Source organism: Anthonomus grandis, chromosome 12, assembly GCF_022605725.1.
Source record: "Anthonomus grandis grandis chromosome 12, icAntGran1.3, whole genome shotgun sequence".
Classification (NCBI taxonomy): domain Eukaryota; kingdom Metazoa; phylum Arthropoda; class Insecta; order Coleoptera; family Curculionidae; genus Anthonomus; species Anthonomus grandis.
In genome coordinates, this window is record NC_065557.1 from 21,007,580 (window position 1) to 21,026,558 (window position 18,979).

At 29.0% G+C, this 18,979-nt stretch overlaps 1 protein-coding gene across 3 annotated transcripts in view; it reads left to right on the forward strand.

Annotated features, from left to right (window-relative positions):
* The first annotated feature begins 2,525 nt into the window (after nucleotides 1–2,525).
* Nucleotides 2,526–18,979, forward strand: part of LOC126742875 (protein phosphatase 1 regulatory subunit 3B) — an 84,509-nt gene continuing 68,055 nt past the window's right edge. Inside the window, exon 1 of one of the 3 annotated variants that reach the window (XM_050449725.1) lies at nucleotides 2,526–2,878. The gene's annotated coding sequence lies outside the window, so the exon portion shown is untranslated. The remainder of the gene's footprint in view (nucleotides 2,879–18,979) is intronic. The other 2 variants (XM_050449722.1, XM_050449721.1) reach the window with 2 other exon arrangements.

Here is an 18,979-nt window from a genome sequence, read left to right on the forward strand (position 1 = left end):
TTATTTTGTTTTTTTGCTTTTTGTTCTTTCTCTAAACTGGAGGTAGAAGTGGAGATATATATACACCATCCAACGCCATTAAATACACACCTGGGGATTAAAAGAGGCATTCATTCAAAACTTCTATAATTACATTCAATTTGTATCATACAGGAAATAAAATAAAAACAACAGTTGAAGTTGGTTTATGTCATACAAATATTTAAATGTAGACTTAACCTTATATTGAAAGAAGTTGTCCATAGTCTCAAAGAGACCTTGATATAAATAATTTAAAAGAGATCAACACAAAGTCTTGGTCTCAAAAAAATTCTTTTATTTGTTAAAGTGGTGACACATGTTTTGCTCCTAAGAGCATCATCAGACCTTAAGAAGGTTAAAAACCCTCCTGACTGGGTCAGATATACAAACACAGTCAGGAGACCAAGACTAACATAAACATTTCTGCAATCATCCCTGTAACCTAAATCAGATATCACTCTTACTGCCCTTCTCTGCAAGCCAAAAATCCTGCTTACCTCTGCTGCATGGCCTCAGGCAAGAATTGCATATGATGGATGGAAATGAAAAATGGCAAACTATGCTGTTCTTAACATATCAGCCGAGATACAATTGCAGAGGTTTCTGAGCACATACAGGCCCCTGTTGAGTTTCCCCACAAGACCATCAATATGCTTACCCCATTGCAGCTTTGGGTCCAAAATGACATCCAGAAAACTCACCTCTGATGCATTCTCTATATTTGACAGATTTTTCATAGAGAATATAACTCGATGTGTCTTATCACTATTTAAAAGCAGTCTGTTTGTGCAAAACCAATTTCCAACCCTTGCTTGTGCCGCCATAGATCCAAGTAGTAATTCCTCATATGAATCTGCAGCAAAAGAAGCAGTTGTATCATCAGCAAAGAGAGTGAATTTTGCCTGCAGTGTGTTTTTGATTTGACCGAGTTGGGCATCTTATTAATCTTCTTAAGGTCTGATGATGCTCTTAGGAGCGGAACACATGTCACCACTTTAACAAATAAAAGAATTTTTTTCAGACTGAGACTTTGTGTTGTTCCGTTTTGATTTATTTAACCTTATATATTAAAATATGTTTACACTCAAAAATAATTTATTTTTTTAAAACACACTTCTTCAGGTACCAATTCATTTTGGATGTTAGCAGTCATGTTGGCAATTATAATTTGTTTTGTAACAGCTCAAAATAGTTCTACTGAGATTTTCCCAAACCAAGTCTGTAGGTTCCACAACCATGATGTACTTCTGGGCCACCTTTTGCCCATGTTTCTATGCTTCTATGTTTGAAATGTGAGCTATCCATGGTATTTTAAGCATTCTTCTATAAGGCAACATCTTAAATGCTTCCAGATTTTTAATGGTGGCTTTGGTGAGTGTCCAGGATTCTATGCCATACAATAAAACAGAAAACACATAGCATCTTAGGTCCCTTAATTTCATTTTAAGAGATATTTTGTGACTCTTAAAGATGGCACTTATTTTGTGAAATACTGTACTTGCTTGTCCTATTTTTTTTTGTTCTTCCTATCATTGATTTATGATAGTTCTAAGATAGCAATTTGGTGAACACATTCAATTCAAGTTCTGTTGACATTTATTCAATTAAGTTGTAGAAAAGGTGTGCTTATATAGTTTTGGTTTTCTAGATGAATTGTTATTAATTTTTACATGTGATTAGATATTTATAGAAAATATTTTTATAGCAACATCAGTTCAGGCACTTCCTATAAATCATCGTATCTCTCAGAAACTAAGAGGATTTTGGTGATAATGAAAATATAATTTTAACAGGTATCAAGCTAATTAGAAGGCTATGATAATAAATTGACACTTTTTGGTTTCTAAATATTTGCTCAATTTAAAATATTATTAATGCAAAAGCAAAAGTTATTTAAATTTTTTTATATGCATCAAACAATTTTAAAAGGGATCACACCATTCATTAGGGTGAATGGAGCCATTCAAGTCTAAATCTGCATAGGCTTTTCGGACTACACTATTTTTATACTAAATATGCTGCGGTAAAGTTGCATGAAAAGTTAATGTAGACACTGCTTTTTATTAGGTATCTGAATAAAATTCTTTTCTGGCAATGCCAAAATTTGGTTCACATATTACTAGTAATTTTCAATACTTTTTTTTAGGTGCTTTCGAACTTTGTGAAGAAGCACGTGAAGTTTTCAAAGTGAGAAGGAAAGTCCTTTTATTAAACAAATGGGTGTTATTTCAGAGGTCTTCCTGGCATGAAGTTTTCAATTCTAATAATTTTATATTTAAATTGTGAAAGTTTTTTGATCGCATCACGTTATACAATCGTGACGATTTTAAACAATGCTTCCAGCACTACAATGATGTTCTGTTATCATGACACCACCTTAGGCAGTGATCAATGCTATTTCTATCAGACGGCGACAAAATGATTATTTTGACTCAAGGAAGATAAGCCGACTTGTGTGAAAGTGGGAGAGCCGGCTACGAGTCTGTCGACTGCATGCCGGTGCCAACTTTACGGTCAGTTTTAAGTTTCTTATTGACGTTTACGCACGTTTCAATAGGACATTACTTTGGAATGTTAATTTAATAACATGAATTTAATAAAATCGAAGTAAAATATTTATTAGTACAGAATAGGTACTTAATTGGTCAGGAATAAACGGCTATTAAAGGCAAGTGCGGGTGTGATCAATATGTCATCTTTTTTAAATATTCTATTTGTTCAATTATTTACGGCTAAAGAAATATACTAAACCAATTCGTGATCTTAATCAAGCCAACAAAACCTCAGAATTTTATCAACTGAACCTCCACGGACTTTCTTTTGGAATTTTTAAATTACTTAAAAATAAAACAAATTGGTAAGTATTGTTATAACATATTAACTAATTAGAGATTACCATATTGGTTAATAATATCAAAATTAATAATAAGTGATAATAACATTTGGTCAAAATTACAAGAGGCAGTCAAATATATTCTCAGAATATCTGATATCCTACTTTTCATAGCTAGATATTTTGTTAAATTGGTAAAATTATATGTTTATAGGCTTCTTACAACGGTAAAAAATAAACACAAATAAGTTAGGGTATACAACAGTTACGTTCTCGAAATTCATAGAAAAGGAATTTTTTCTTAGAAACCACTGTGTATCCAAGGTCCGAAACGTGAATGGATATTTAAATGCTAAGTAAAAAAATGACCATAATGCGGAATTTAATATTTTATTGATAATTTTGTTTGCCTTAATATTTCTAGAATACCACTATTCATCTAGTTTTATTTTGAACTGTATATGCAGTTTTATATGCAGGGTTTCCCACAATCAACGGCCCAGGCAAACCTTATATTTTTAAGAAAATGTATTTTTTTAAAGTACTACCCAAAATTACTTAAAAAAAACTATCCCCGACAAATTCATCCCTTAAAAACCACCCAACTTTTTTTTCAAATGACACCATTATTTCTTTTAATGTTTGGAATGCTTGTATAAGACTATTAATGTGCTAACATCAACGTAAGGCTAAGGCACATACCTAATATCTTTTATTGATTTTCTTATTAGTTTACTCATGCCTTTGTTAAAAACCTTATCAAATCTTCAAGTTATTAGTATCTTATTTAAGTAATTCAGACAAGTTAAAAAGAACAAGAGTATTTGCCAATAACGCTCCAAACACTATTGATACTAGTTGAAATTTATTAGGGGCATAGCGTATTTTTGTCTGTAAACAAATAATATAACTTGGTCTTTAGTATAAAATATTTAGGTATGAGGTATTTTTAAATGCTTTTAAAAAAATGATGGTCCAATACATGCATTCTTTAAATTGGCAATCTCCGTTTTGATATTCTGTTATTTTTAAGAATCAGTTTTGTTGCCTTTTTGTATAGCTCATACACATTTTAGTTGCATAGTTTCCGCTATTTGGTTTTGCTATTGTTATGCATGACAATGCCACAACTGTTTACTCCAAATGAATATGTCGATATGCTTCTTATTTACGGAGAGTGTAGGAAAAAATGTGGTGAAGCAGAAATGGTTTATCGAAAAAGTTTTCCTAATCGTCCTACACCCTCATATAAGACGTTTTCAAGAACGAAGGAGAAAATGTGCACCCGATTATTTCTAAATTTAAAATATTCCCATCATCAAATGGCAGCAAGAAATGAGGAAAATATTAAATCTATGTTGGCTTATCTTGCCGTAAATCCACATGTTTTCCTTCGCACAATCGCAAGAAAGTGTAATATTGCAAGATGTACCATTTAGCGAATTCTTCGATAATACTAACTAGTAAAAAGAACTCCGCCCTACTGATTACCAACGAAGGTAAGAGTTTATTGCATCTCTTCCGGTTTAGATTCATGACAATCTCAAAGTTTTGTCACAAATCTGTTGGACTGATGAAAGTAGATTCCATAATAATGGATAGATTACAGAATATTTAGACAATAGATTTCCTCAAAGTTGGATTGGAATAGAGGTCCTATTAGGTGGACAGCCCGCTCTACAGATATGCCCATAATGGATTTTTTTCTGGGGTTATTTAAAGGATATTGTTTATCAACGACCATCTAATAATCTTGAGCTTAAAAACCGAATTTGTGAAACCTGTCAAACAATTACTGCTTCCATGATTAATGAAGAATCTACAAGAGAAATCTTTCTGCGATATGAAGCCTGCGTGGAAGCTGATGGAGCTCAATTTGGGCATTTAATTAAATAATAGTTTTAAATTTGTTAAAACAGATTAATATGATTTTAAAATGTTGTATAATAAATAAATTGAATTTAAAGAGAAACTTGCTATTTTAATTTTTGCAACAGAAAAATTTTAATCCTAAAATTTAAAAATTTCTTACATTGATGTTAACACATGATTTTTTTTAATGGAATTAAATTAGTAATTTTACAAGCATTCTAAACATTAGAAGAAATGATGGTGGTGCCATTTGAAAAAAAAAGTTGGGGTGGTTTTTAGGGGATGATGTGTTTTTTTAAGTAATTTTGGGTAGTGGTCCTATGACTATTAAAAATACATTTTCTTAAAAAAATTTATATTTAAAAAATAAAGAATTTATAGCTTGTGGCATTGATTGTGGGGCACCCTGTATAGTATATTCCTGTTATGAATGGATACTTGTTAAGTATTGTTGTTTAACGGTAGCCATAATATAAATATGTTATGGAGATAAATTAAAAGATCATATATCATGTTTTTCAGCGATTAATATCATAAATAAACAAGAGTTGAGTAAGAGTTGAACATTTTAAATTTATCGCTCGTTTTTCCTTTTTGCTAACCACGTGAAACTAATAAGCATTTACATAGCATTTAAATAAATTTTAATTAAGATAACAATTTATAGGCATGTTTTTAAAAAAATAGTAGTTTTTTGACAAATATTCTAAATAAAAATAAAAAATGCTATTTGTAATTGAACCAACATTATGAATAAAAAATTAAGAATATAAATAAAATAAAAAAGAATATTACAAATATTTAAATAGACATTACAGAAAGCATATAATGGATTCATGATTAACTTTTGATAAGTACACTTTCTTAAACTAGACTTATTAATAGAAAAACTTGTCGAAACTCTATGAACAGTTAGATTATATTTCTCCATCTGTCTTAAATAAGATAGCAATAGCTTTACTAAACTAGCTGTCTGCTTAACTTGAAGCTAAAAAACATTGTAACCTCCTTGGTGGTGGCTCAGTGTATCTTTAGGACCTTCATCACTGATTTATGACAAAGTTTATTTATGATGCGAATGATAATGGTTCACTGCAAGAGATTTGAAATTCTTGCATTCGCCTTATATTTGACCTATCCACTTTCAAAAGATTTGTAAACTTGGATGGACATAAATAACATAATCAGAAAACTTTGAATATTTATATATACATCGCAGGCATGGAACACAATTTTTAAATTCTTTTATAAAATATTGAACTGTAAACTCTAAAACTATTTGGTATTATTTTTTCCTAGTAATAGTTTTCGTAAAAAGATTATGTAATTTTTTCTGAGCTCTAGGGTGTATAAGTATTCCAATATTTGTAAAAATCAATTAACACATCGGTTAACGGATAATATAATTACAGGTTATCTATTTATAACCTTAATAGGAAGCTCTAGTATATGGTAACCTCTCAACTAGTATGTTAGTAATTTTAATCTAAATATACATTCTATTATTGTTTCTATACTCAGCAGTTTTTATTATTCACTCTTATATGTTTGTCATTTTCTCAACTTCTTATTTTGAGACGAGTAATACGGCCCAACGATCACCTTAGAGGGTATGTAAAGGAGTTGACAAAGGAGTCATGTCTGATAGCAATTCTTTACTCGAAAACGGTAAAGAATCAGCACTCATGCTATATGAACTTTTTTAGGTATTACTTCATTTATAATTCACACATTTTGTAACCGTCAATGGAAGAACTATGTTATTTTCTTAACTACATTTTAAGCTCCAATCTATTAGGTACAATAAAGTAAGGTAGTGGCTAAACAGAGTTAAGTGGCAATTCTTGAAAAAAATAATAATATTTACTCAGTTTTTTATTATGTTCATTAAAGCTAATTGAATTCAGCCCACTAAAAACTCTCACCTGCAACTGTTCGCTTAACATCTATATTCTATTATATTTTAATTCCCCTAGAATAAACATAGGCTTCATCTTAGTTAGATTTAATTTGAGATCATAAATTTTAAATTACTCGACAGTTCTTCCTAAAAAAGATTTTAAAAAATATATAAATTTATTAACGTGGTTAATGTTGATTATAAATATATTATCCTTATCTTATGGTACTAGACAATTATTAACAAGCGTTGTAGAATTAGTTCTCTTTAAGGAAAGAAACTGCAGACTATTTTTAATGCACTAAGGAGCATTTCCTGAAATACCATCTGGAATATTTTGGTCGGTCGAGTTTAAAATGATCTATTAAGGCACAAAAAAGTGCTAACAAATATTCCGCCGCCGAAGTTGATTACTTTTCCCTTCTTATTGGTGTTAATTGGTGGTTGTTTTGTTTTGCATACAGGCTAAGACCAAAATAATTTTTTCTCACCTTAGGTTATTTGTTATTAAAAAAAATAACTTTAGGCCTTAATACTTCCTAATAAAGTCAACTTAATAACCAATTTTAATCGTGAAATACCAAGGCCTACGAATATGAGCTTTATGTATACATTTATTTAACACAAATAGCAGGCCAATAAATCTTGCATCTTGTAAAATAAAACTAGTCCGTGATTTATTAATTAGAATTTCACATGATTCGAAATGTATATATAAATTGTTGCTCTGTAATTTATCAATTTTTGTTGGAAATTATTCTAGTTCTACATAAGGTTGACGCAAAATATAAAATGTCACATAGTTTAGATAAAGATGATGCAACAAGGTTTACAGCTTTAATACTTTTTATTTTTAGGAGACATATTTACACATGAATTTCCTCACTATAATCCATCCATTAATTTTTCAAATAAGAAGAAATATGTTCTTCATCTTTCAAATGGCGCTTCGTTTTTTAGGTTCTATCCCGCCCTTGCCAAAATGTTAAAATTATAGTGATAGAGATTAAGCGTGTTCTGTTAAATTCTAGTACCTTACTATATATGTAAAACTTACTGTATATATTTCCTGGTAAAATATTGAGTATACCTGAAACTTCGATATATAACAACTTTTCTAAGTAAGAAACCTTGTACTGTTTTAACTTATATCTAACTGATAAGTCGGTAGCCGTTACTATCATTGAAACCAGAAAAACTTACTGGGTTATTTCTTATCTAGTTATATTATTAAGTACAAGGCTTTATTCTCCTATATAATAAATCCTTTACTTTGATATTCAGATTCATATTTTCCTTTAAAAAGTTTAATTCAAATAAATCTAGTTCTATGAATTTACATAAGCTCTAAAAAAAGTATTATCATTCACATAGAATCTAATTAGACATGTTCTTCTTATCTCTATATCAATTATTATAATATAACTGCACTTATTCGTCAATTTCATTATTGTTTGAATAAAATGAAGTTAGAGAAAACGACCCGAAAACGTTTAACCATACATTAATGAAATCCGATTAGTCTTGCGGTTGTTAACACCACTATTTGCATAATTAATTTATTGTTCGTTTAACCTGACAAGAAATGACAAGATAATCATGTGTACCAATGAAACCTTATGCTAAGATATTTATTTATAATCAGTCGTTAAATGTTCCCTGAGTTGACTTCTGCTTTTTATATGCGTATTAAGATAATTGTGCCAGTTAAATAAACATAATGCATTTATTAATCCGATAACTGCATGGTAATATTTTTTTTCAAATAATTAAATAGTGTTTCTTGATTTAGTTCATTTTATAAATCATTGTATGTATTTTTAGATATAAGAAATGAATTTAAATCAATTTTTGACAGAACCTTATGAACATTTGACAAATACACAAAAAAATTAAAATTAGGGATTTTGTTTTGGATCTATTGAAGTTTAGTAACTTATTTAATAGTTCTCAAAAGAACGTCAAATATATTAACGCAGATATTTAGGTGACAAATGTAACTTGTCGGCACACCACCTTGAGGAACTATTGTGGTTCCAAAACTGTTTATTTTGTATCTAATGGAATATGTATTTCGGAGAGCCGTCAAAAAAACGATGATAGCCTTGATGATTACCAACATCCAGATAGAAAAAGAAGGAGAAGATTTGATCGACATTTAACTCGGTGGAAATAGATTTTTTCAATATCTTTCAATGATTTAATATTAATCTTTTAATGGTTCATTTTAATAAAACTTTTTGATGTCTTATGGATATTATTCTGACTATCTTCCAAGTCCACCAGTCCGAATAAAGTCCAAAGAAAAAAAAGTTTTAGTAATAAATACTTACTTTGCTTATTGATATAGTTCTGATTTAAAGTGCAATAAACGTATTAATTAAGTACCTATATGGTTAATGAGCTAAAAAGTTTAATGCATACTTTTAAAGGACTGACGAGGTACTTGAACCAACTCTGCTCTATATGGCGCCTGTAGAATTTTACTAACCTAGTAAATAGTGGTGTAGTGGTGGAGCATTGGATATACACTTAAAGCTCTTAGAAAGATTTTAAAACTAGATACTTAAATTAATATACCTAAAATATATTCAACATATCAAACATTTTGTGATTAAGCAAAACTTACAGGCTCAAATATCCAACTGTATAACCAGAAACACAAATGAAAAAAAACATGGAAATGCCACTGACAAGAGTTCATTCTTTGGTGTGTAATTCAATTGTACTCGTATTCTTTAATTCGAAAATTACGACCACTGATAATTTATTAAAAAATGTGGGTCCCATATACTCAGTGCTACTGTGGTATTTCTGCGTTCAACAAAAGGAAGTAATAAAATCATTCATCTTCTTTACTCTGTACTAGTGAATGGTGCATGGTAAATTAACGTTTGTTTGTTTTATATTAACAATATATTTTTAAAATCATACACATAATAGAAAGTTATAATATTAAGATAGGCAAAAGTTTGTCTATACATTATTTTCCATACCCCCGTGCCTGCAAAATTTGTCTATTGAAAAAAGTTAAGGTTTCTTTAATCGAAAATGATAAAGTTGACAATCTACTTATTAACAAGGGATAGAGAGGATAAGGGGATAGCAAAGATAAGATGAGAGATATTTCGAAAATTAAAAAACTTATAACATATATAAGTTTTTATTTGAATCGCCGGTATAGGAATTCATCTGCTTTGATATTTATTTAACGTTTTGATGTCTTTGAGACATTTAGGAGGAAACGGTAATGTTTAATCGACGTAGCAGAGTTTGAACGTATTTTTGATCTTTTAAGTCATAGGAACACTGCTTGGGAGTAATTTAATTTTTAATCATTTATAATTTAAAGTTTTTTCCAAATATTTGACGTTATTGTTATAACTTCCAGAAATCGGAAGTAATTTTTCATATCTTTGAGGCATTTGAAGTTCAATTTAAACTCTTAAAGATATTTCTTTGGAAGTTATTGATCAAATGATGTAATGGAGAAGCCGCCACTGATAATTATAATTATTAATTAATATAGTCATAGCTATGTATATATTTGAATACAAACACACTTATACAGTGTTTTCAAACAAAACAAAAAAAACAAAAAAAAAAAAAAGGAGGGGACGTTTAATTATACATTTACTGAAGTTCTGTCAATCACTTCCTCACCTCCAGCTACCTCACTTTAATATGTCAAATGGGAACCCCCATCATGTTGAAATTCTCTATTCAACGGTACCAAAAAAAATGAAATCGGTATATGTGTAAGCAAATAGAGCGAAAATATCTAGAAATAATGAATATTTTATTTACGCCAAACTTTGGCATGTCAAATGGCTACCCCATGGTGTGATACATTATTTTAAAGGGCATTCATTATGCTATCAATGGTTGTAAAAAAAATAAAATTGATTGACCAAGAAGCAATTAAAGTGTAAATCGGTAGGGTAGAAACACAAATTTAATTAGTTTAACAAATTTATTTTATTAAATATTTAAAATGCGCGCCGTTATTAGCAAGACAATAAAAAAACCTATTTTCAAACTCCTTACGAACATTGGCAAATGTCTGCCCGCTAATTTCTCTGCATTCTTGAAATATTCTATTTTTTAAATTCTCAATACTCTCAGGTGGGGTTTGTCCTAGTACTCCTAAATTGTCCTAGTACTTCAACTTGGCATGCTTCATTGACAACTCTATTTTCATATTTTTTCTTATTGCAAATCGATCCCGTCTCTTCAAATTTTCGTATCAATTCTAATACGTATTTATGGCTCACGTTTTTATCTTGATACCTTTCATTAAATGCTCTCGCGGTTCTGCGAGCACACCGATCTTGAGCTCCATAAAGAAAAATTATTTCTATTCTTTCGGCTAGCGTATACACCATTTTATTAACTCACTGTTTTAACTAAAATTGAAAAATTGCACGCGTCAAACTGACAGTTTTAACAATAATAAATCGCCTGCTTTTTAAACGCCTTAAAAATGTAAGGTATTGCAGTGTTTTTTTCTACCTATTAGGTAGGTTTTGCAAAAAATATAAGTGAAATAAATGCACATACAAAGTTATAAGACTGCAAAGATTTTTGCAAAAAATTTGAAGACACTTCAAAAAAAAGTTGAACTAAATGTACTATTTAGTACCACACATTTTAATTTCTAAATTGCTTGTATTTTTTTTATGATCTATTATAAAAAATGTAAGAATTTTAAAATGATGTAGATACCACACTAAAAGTATTCATTTAAAATATCAAAGTTTGACGTAAATAAAATATTCATTATTTCTAGACATTTTTTTTAAGAAAGTTATTAAGGGTGGATCGTTTTGAAATGAAAGCACTGTATAATATTTGTTTATAAGACCTTTGACGCGAAAAAATGTTAAAAAATATTAATTTAAACCACATTACAACACAAAACATTATGTGCACTGAAAAGTATAAGTTCTACCAATATATATAAGGTATACTCATCAGTACACATAAATTGCAGGTAAACATTGATATCCAATTTTTATTATTTATTTTTAACGGTTTTGATTTTATAATTTTTTGTTTCAAAAAAAGCTCTCTTAAAAAAAATAATGTGTTTTCTATTTCATTGGAAATTCTGTGAATGAGATTTAACTTTAATATTTAACTTTAATGAATATAAAGGAAAGAATATCTGATATAAATCTATCTGATATAAATATGTCATCATTTCAAATTCCTTGAGTTTCATAGCTCATATACGATTTAAAAAAAAGGCACATCGTATTTTCTTTGTCAAATAAATCCTAATAAATTATTTCTAAAATATACTTATTTCTTATCATTCTATTTTAACTATAAAAAGTATTTGGTTATAAAGGTGAGTTGTAAGCAGCAAAACTATTTACAACTACGATTCATTTCAACCACCCCATCAAAAGGTTAAATAATATTAATACTGTCTTAAGATATATTTAACTTAATGATTGAGGAACTTAATTATCTTTCTATGCAGGTTTTAAAATATAAGATCTTTAAGATAGTGTTAATGGAATTTTAATGGCTGATTGGTTACATTTCCCATATATTAAACCCATTTACCTTTTGAATTTAAATTCTATATATTCTTCAGTTTTACTGTATGATACCTTACTTTTATTTATTAGGATGAATTAATCTGTTAAAAGAATAAATAACATTATAAAGTTATTATATATTATAGTAAAATTAAATTAATAATTAATATTTAATTTAAGAAAGGATTTTACACTTGCTACTCATTCAAATTCTAAATCTACCTATTTCATTTTGGATATTGTTATTTTCACATACATTACGTGACTCACAAAAGAGATCTTGATTTATGGTTGTTAAGGGATGCCTCAGGTATATAAAATCCAAGAGGATTTCTAGTTGGATAACATGGGATATTTTTTATTAAAAAAGTATATTTGGCTGAAGAATGATGTCGTCGAAAATCTATTGAAAATATTATATAAAAAAGATCAATCAAAAACCTGTTTGAAGTTTTTACTACAAACCATACTTACCTTAAATTGTGAGCGATCTGAGAATGTAAACACATTATATTTTATTTACATAACCACAGGCTCAGTTAAAATGATTGCCAAACGGAAATAAGGCCGACATTCCAAAATGTAGAATGGTGATTCTATTTGGCAAGTAGGCCAAATTATGCTTACATAGTTTAGTATATAGCTAACGCACAAAATGTTGTTGATTAATACAAAAAAGGCTTTTAAAATCTTTAGTCTTTCTTCTTATAAACTCATACATTATCTTACCTTAAAAATTAATTATAAATCTTTAATCTATACTACTTAAGATAATATTGTGGTTTGACTTTGTTTTCTGCTTGAGATTAGGATAGAACATTTGCTTACTTTGCACTAAAATCCTTTTAAGACCATTTGATAATGTTGCCACACCAGTTTGAAAATGTATACAGTAATTTATAAAACCAGGCTCATAAATTTATATGCTATAATATAAAGACGTGTAAATATATTTGCAGATTATTTCTTGAAAGGCATTGACTAATAATGACAAAACTGCTATTGGATGATATTAATCAACATCATAACTTTATTAGTTTTAATTTTATTGTTAGGCTTCTGAATTATAATAGCATTAATTATTCACATATTTATCTTCGGAAAAATATATTTTCTCACACCACCAAACAAAAATATTGCCTAAATAATGTAATGGACCTTATTGAGTTATCTTAGTAATGATTAGATGTGCTATAATAAGTTTATTTTATGAAGAAGTTTTGATGCTCTAAAATTCTCCTATATACTCCGCTCTATACACACTTTTTTAATTAATGTCTCTCATTGGAGTATTTTATACAGAGGTGATAATCATCGCAATATAACCCAGAATTTTAAAACGATCTGCTTCAATTCAAATAGTTTCCTCAAGCTCCAAAGCTTTAAATACGATGTCTTTTAAAAAAATTACAGCACAAGCATTTTAACATATTAAAGTAAGTCAGTATAGTATGTATAGTAGTAAAATTAAGAAATAATACAGAATCGACTATATTATAGGTAAACATGTTTTTTTTCTGAGAAAAATGCCCAAACTCCTATAGGGTTTACCCGAACCCAAGTTTTTGTTATTCAATTCAACCTATTCCAGAGAATTTTAAGAGTAGGCAGGTCATAACAGATGGTGCGGATTACTGAGGCCGAGGGCGTAAAGTGTGCGTTTTTAATTTTTATCAGTGCCTTATAAGTAATATAATAAGATCTATCATATCCCGAATATTGTATTTAGTCAATATATTATTAAATACTTAATATTCTGAAAGGCACTATAGAAATACGTACTATTTTTATTCTATAAGGCATTCAATACACTATTAGCTCTTGTTTTTAATTAATTTAGTCATTTTGACACCAATTTTTTTTTAATCTTAAGAATAATGTTTTTTATCACAATGTGTCAAACGTTTTACTTAAATCCATCAATATCGCGAAATTTATAAATTAAACAATTAATAACTTTCATTTTATAAAAAAAAATTTCAAACTTAAATAAAAACTGTCAATGTTTATCATAGAATAAACTTTTTGTATCTAAAAATTGATAAGTTTTTTAAATATTTTCATTTGTTGTTTTTTGTATTAATATGTAATTTATCATAAAGAATTATTTATTAAAGAAATTTTTTAGTCCTTTTAGCTTATGTGATACATTTATGTACATGCATATTGTCCATTACTATACAGCTTTTACTTTGGTAAAATATTTTTTCGTATTAATAAAAAAGCTATCATGAGAATTATATGTAATGTAACTACGAGTATATAACCAGTTAATGTTTGATAAACCAATTTATTTAGAATAATAAATTTGACATTGGAATTACAAATCTGAATGCAAAAGGTGCAATTGCAATAACCTTAATGGCATCGTTTTTATCGATTTTGGCCAAGGTAATAAAAATAATAATATATAAGTACTTACATTACCCAAACATATACGTAACTTTGTTTAAAGTTTATTTATGACCAATGTGCATTAATATATTGGAAAATGTTTATGTTGTATGTATATAAGATTTTTTTCTTAATTTTATTTAGTAAAACAAGTTTATAAATAATAGTTATATAATTTTAATAATCAATTCTAATATTGCAAGTATATTAAAGCGCCTAATTAAACAAATAACAAAAAATTAAAAACATCTTTTAAATTATACAGTAAAATACATATTTTTTAGGCATAACTTGTAGTATATAATCTGATGTGCACAAATGAATTACAAAAGATAAAATTAGTAAGAAATAAAAATAAAAATGTAAAACTGCTAATTGAGTGAATACAAGATTAAACTTTTTCGGCAATTAAACTCACATTTTTAAAATTAAAATTATTATTACTAATTCTAAATCTTAGGTACTAATAAAAACTTTAAAAAAATTATTACTAAATAAAAAGATTAATTAGGATTTAATTGTCATGTCGCATTCTTGTGTTGAGGCCACACTGATTTTTAAATAGTTGGTTTTGAGAATATAAATATAAAAATGATGTAAACTAGTGTCTTATAAAGTTTAGTAAGAGTTTTCTTACCCAGAAACAGGTAAACTTGCAATTTAAGATATTGAATGATCAGAGTTCACAAGTATTTTGTATGCCATGTTTTTCATTTTCAATAACAATAAAGTTATATACACTACCGGCCAAAAGTGAAGAAACATTTACAAATTTAACAATAACATCTTATCATACAAGATATTATTTTACATTTTTAGTAGAAAATATTTAGCTCTATTATTGCAGCATAAAAACACATCCTTCTTGTTTGTATTTACCTTATCAGTTGATCAAAAAATTATTTATGCTATTTTATGCGGACAAAAGTGAATTAACATTCCAAACAAATCTTATTTGGTATTTAAAGCGATTATTTATCATTAGTTTGATCTTAACGTTGAGAACTGTTATACAGGGTGCCTCCGTTTAAGTCGTCACTATTGGTATCTTTGTTAATATTTAAGATACAGGGTCGGTTAAATAAGCAAACTAGTAGAATTTTTTCTGTTGATTAAAATGGTGAAAACAGAAAAAAAATTGAACATCGCGTTTTCGAGAAAATGTGAAAAATGTACTTTTGTTAAATGGAATCCCCTGTATATTTTTACATAAATCAAAAGATAGTAATTTTTTTAATAAAAAAGTTTATTTACACTATAAGCCTAAGCCTAAAAATAACAAAGTTATAGCGATATTAATAATTTTGTCAAATTTAGGCAAGTTAGCCTTGAACTTTTTGAGAGCAAAACAAATAAATCATTGTTTGAATAATAAAATGACAGTAGCCGTAGAGATTTTATTAAATAAAGAATACTGACAGTTACACGTTAGCAAAGTTTGTGATTTTTGTAAAATCTAAATTAGTAAAATGCCCTTACGCATATTGAAAAATGTGATATATTAGAATGTTGTATGTCGAAAAAATAGTGACAGAGCGCTAGAAGAGTACCGCCAGAGATTCCAGACTCGTAACTTGCCAAACCGTAGATACTTTTTAATTCTCTACAGAAAATTTAGAAGTAACGAAAACGTGTTTAAAGGAACTAGAAGAAGGAACCAATTTATAGTAAGCGAGGATGTTGAAATTTCTATTTTGGCATATTTTGAAGCTCATATGGAAAACTCAACTAGAGATTTAGCAAGAGCTTACGGTGTGAGCTTAGTAACAGTTTGGCGGGTCTTAAAGAAACACAAATTTGTGCCATATAAGTATCATATTTCAAACCATATTTCAAACAAAGGTATGTTTAACCGTAAAAATGTACACTATTGGCCCTAAGAAAATCTTTTCCTTACTGATCCCAGAAATCCTCAAAATCAATTTAGTATAAACGTTTGGTGCGGCTTAATAGAAAAGCCAAGTAATAGGACCTGTGTTTTTTGATGGCACTTTGACTGGAAGGAGATATGTTGATCTCATATTATCTGGAGCGCTGGAAGTTTATTTGGATAATGTAAACCTGGAGAGACGGCAACAAATTTATTTTCAACAGGATGGAGCACCTCCCCATCAACTAAATGATGTAAGAATATTACTTAATAGACTGTTTGACGATAAATGGATTGCGACACGTGGGCCGATTCGTTGGCCACCTAGGTCACCAGACCTAACCCCTCTAGATTTTTATTTTTGGGGTTACATAAAAAATGAAGTGTATAAAAAAATACAGAACCGTTGATGAACTTCAAACACATATTAGGCAAATAATTGGATCAATAGATAGAAGATCAATTTTAAAAGCTACAAGACGTGTGCTTAAGTGTGCTCAAAAATGTATTAAACAAGATGGCGATGTGTTTGCTCATTTATTGTAAATTAGAAGTTTTACTTAATGTTATTTATTTCAAAGCCAACTTGCCTAAATTTGACAAAATTATTAATATCGCTATAACTTTGTTATTTATAGGTTTAGCATGTTAGTGTAAATAAAATTTTTTATTAAGAAAATTATTATCTTTTGATTTATGTAAAAATATACAGGGGATTCCATTTAACAAAAGTACATTTTTCACATTTTCTCGAAAACGCGATGTTCAATTTTTTTTCTTTTTCACCATTTTAATCAACAGAAAAAATCCTACTAATTTGCTAATTTAACCGACCCTGTATCTTAAGTATTAACAAATATACCAATAGTGCCGACTTAATCGGAGGCACCCTGTATACGATTTGTGCAAAATGCCTCGCGGAATAGATCTGAGTATTGATCTCCGAAAATTAATTGTTTCAAAATTTCAAGCTGGTGTAAAACAAAGTGAAATTGCTAGGAAAATTAATCGTAATAGATCCGTAGTTTCAAAAACTATTGCTGCTTTTAAAAAATATAATAGTGTGACTACCCGTCCAAGGTATGGACGGCCAAGGAAAACGAATAAAGTTATTGAGAGAAAAATAAAAATGTTGGCAACAGAACATCCCTTTATGCCCGCCACAGAAATTTATAATGAAATACCTGGGGTTTCGGTATCTGTGCGTACTATTCGTCGTCGTTTGACTGAATTTGGACTTTATAGCCGTCGTCCAGCCAAAAAACCATTCATTTCTAAAAAGAATAGATTGGCTAGACTCCAATTTGCACAGGAACCTCTTGATTGGACAACCCAAAAGTGAAAAATGGTTCTATTTTCTGATGAAAGTAAGTTCTGCCTATTCGGATCTGATGGAATGATGGGTTCGTCGTCCTGCCAATACTAGACCTAATCCAAAGTACACCAGGACAACTGTGAAACATGGAGGAGGCAATATCATGGTTTGGGGTTGCTTTTCCGGATCAGGAGTAGGACCATTAAGAAAAGTTGAAGGAAAAAAATGGACAGATTTCAATTTTTAAGAATTTCAGGATCATATGCTTCCATACGCAGAAGAAAATATGCCGCTTAGATGGTCGTTTCAGCAGGATAACGATCCGAAGCATACCGCAAAAGTAGTAAAGAAATGGTTTGAAGACAACAATGTGATGTGGATCTAAACCCGATAGAAAACCTAAGGGACCATTTAGATAGGAAAATTAGACAAAAAAATAAAGATAAATTTAGAAACCAGGATGATTTGTTCACAGCTCTTCAAGAGGAGTGGAATTCCATTTCAGCAGATTATATTGACAGCCTAATGAACTCTATGCGAAGTCGGTGTGCTGAAGTTATAAAAAATAGGGGTTTTGCTACACATTATTAGTCTTTGTATGTACAACTAACTAATACATTGTGTATAAAAAATAAATAAAAATAGTGTATTGACCCCTGTAAAAACAAGAATAAAATATATTAGTTGTCACTTGTTTCTTTTTAATTTTTTATTGAGGTACTGAAGACTAGAAACAAAATTGTATTTAAAAAAAATAAATGATCAAATACACTAATATAAAAATAAATACAAAAGACACTTTGTTTCTCCACTTTTGTCCGGTAGTGTATATTTCTTTTTGTTTCCAGACATGGTTTTAAAGATAATTTATGTCTAAAGCGTGTTTTATGTAATTTTGAATTCTCATATATTATATCTTATATATTGATTTTTACAAAAAATTTGTAATTTTGTTTTTAAAAATTTACCAATGTAGCCGTTATATATGTCTCCAAGATCATATAAATATTAAAACTAAATTTAAACTTACTTTGTTTATGTTAAATTCCGCTTATCTCATCGGCATCAAAACATTTTTTGAGACTTGCAGTAATGTTTTTTTTCGAATGTACTTATATGTAACCAGATCAAGACCGTTTTTAGAAGGCCAAACAAAATTAATTCCGAACCGGTGCTGTCTGCTGTCTCTCTCAATTGTACTACCTGACCTTGCCAAGTATTCCCG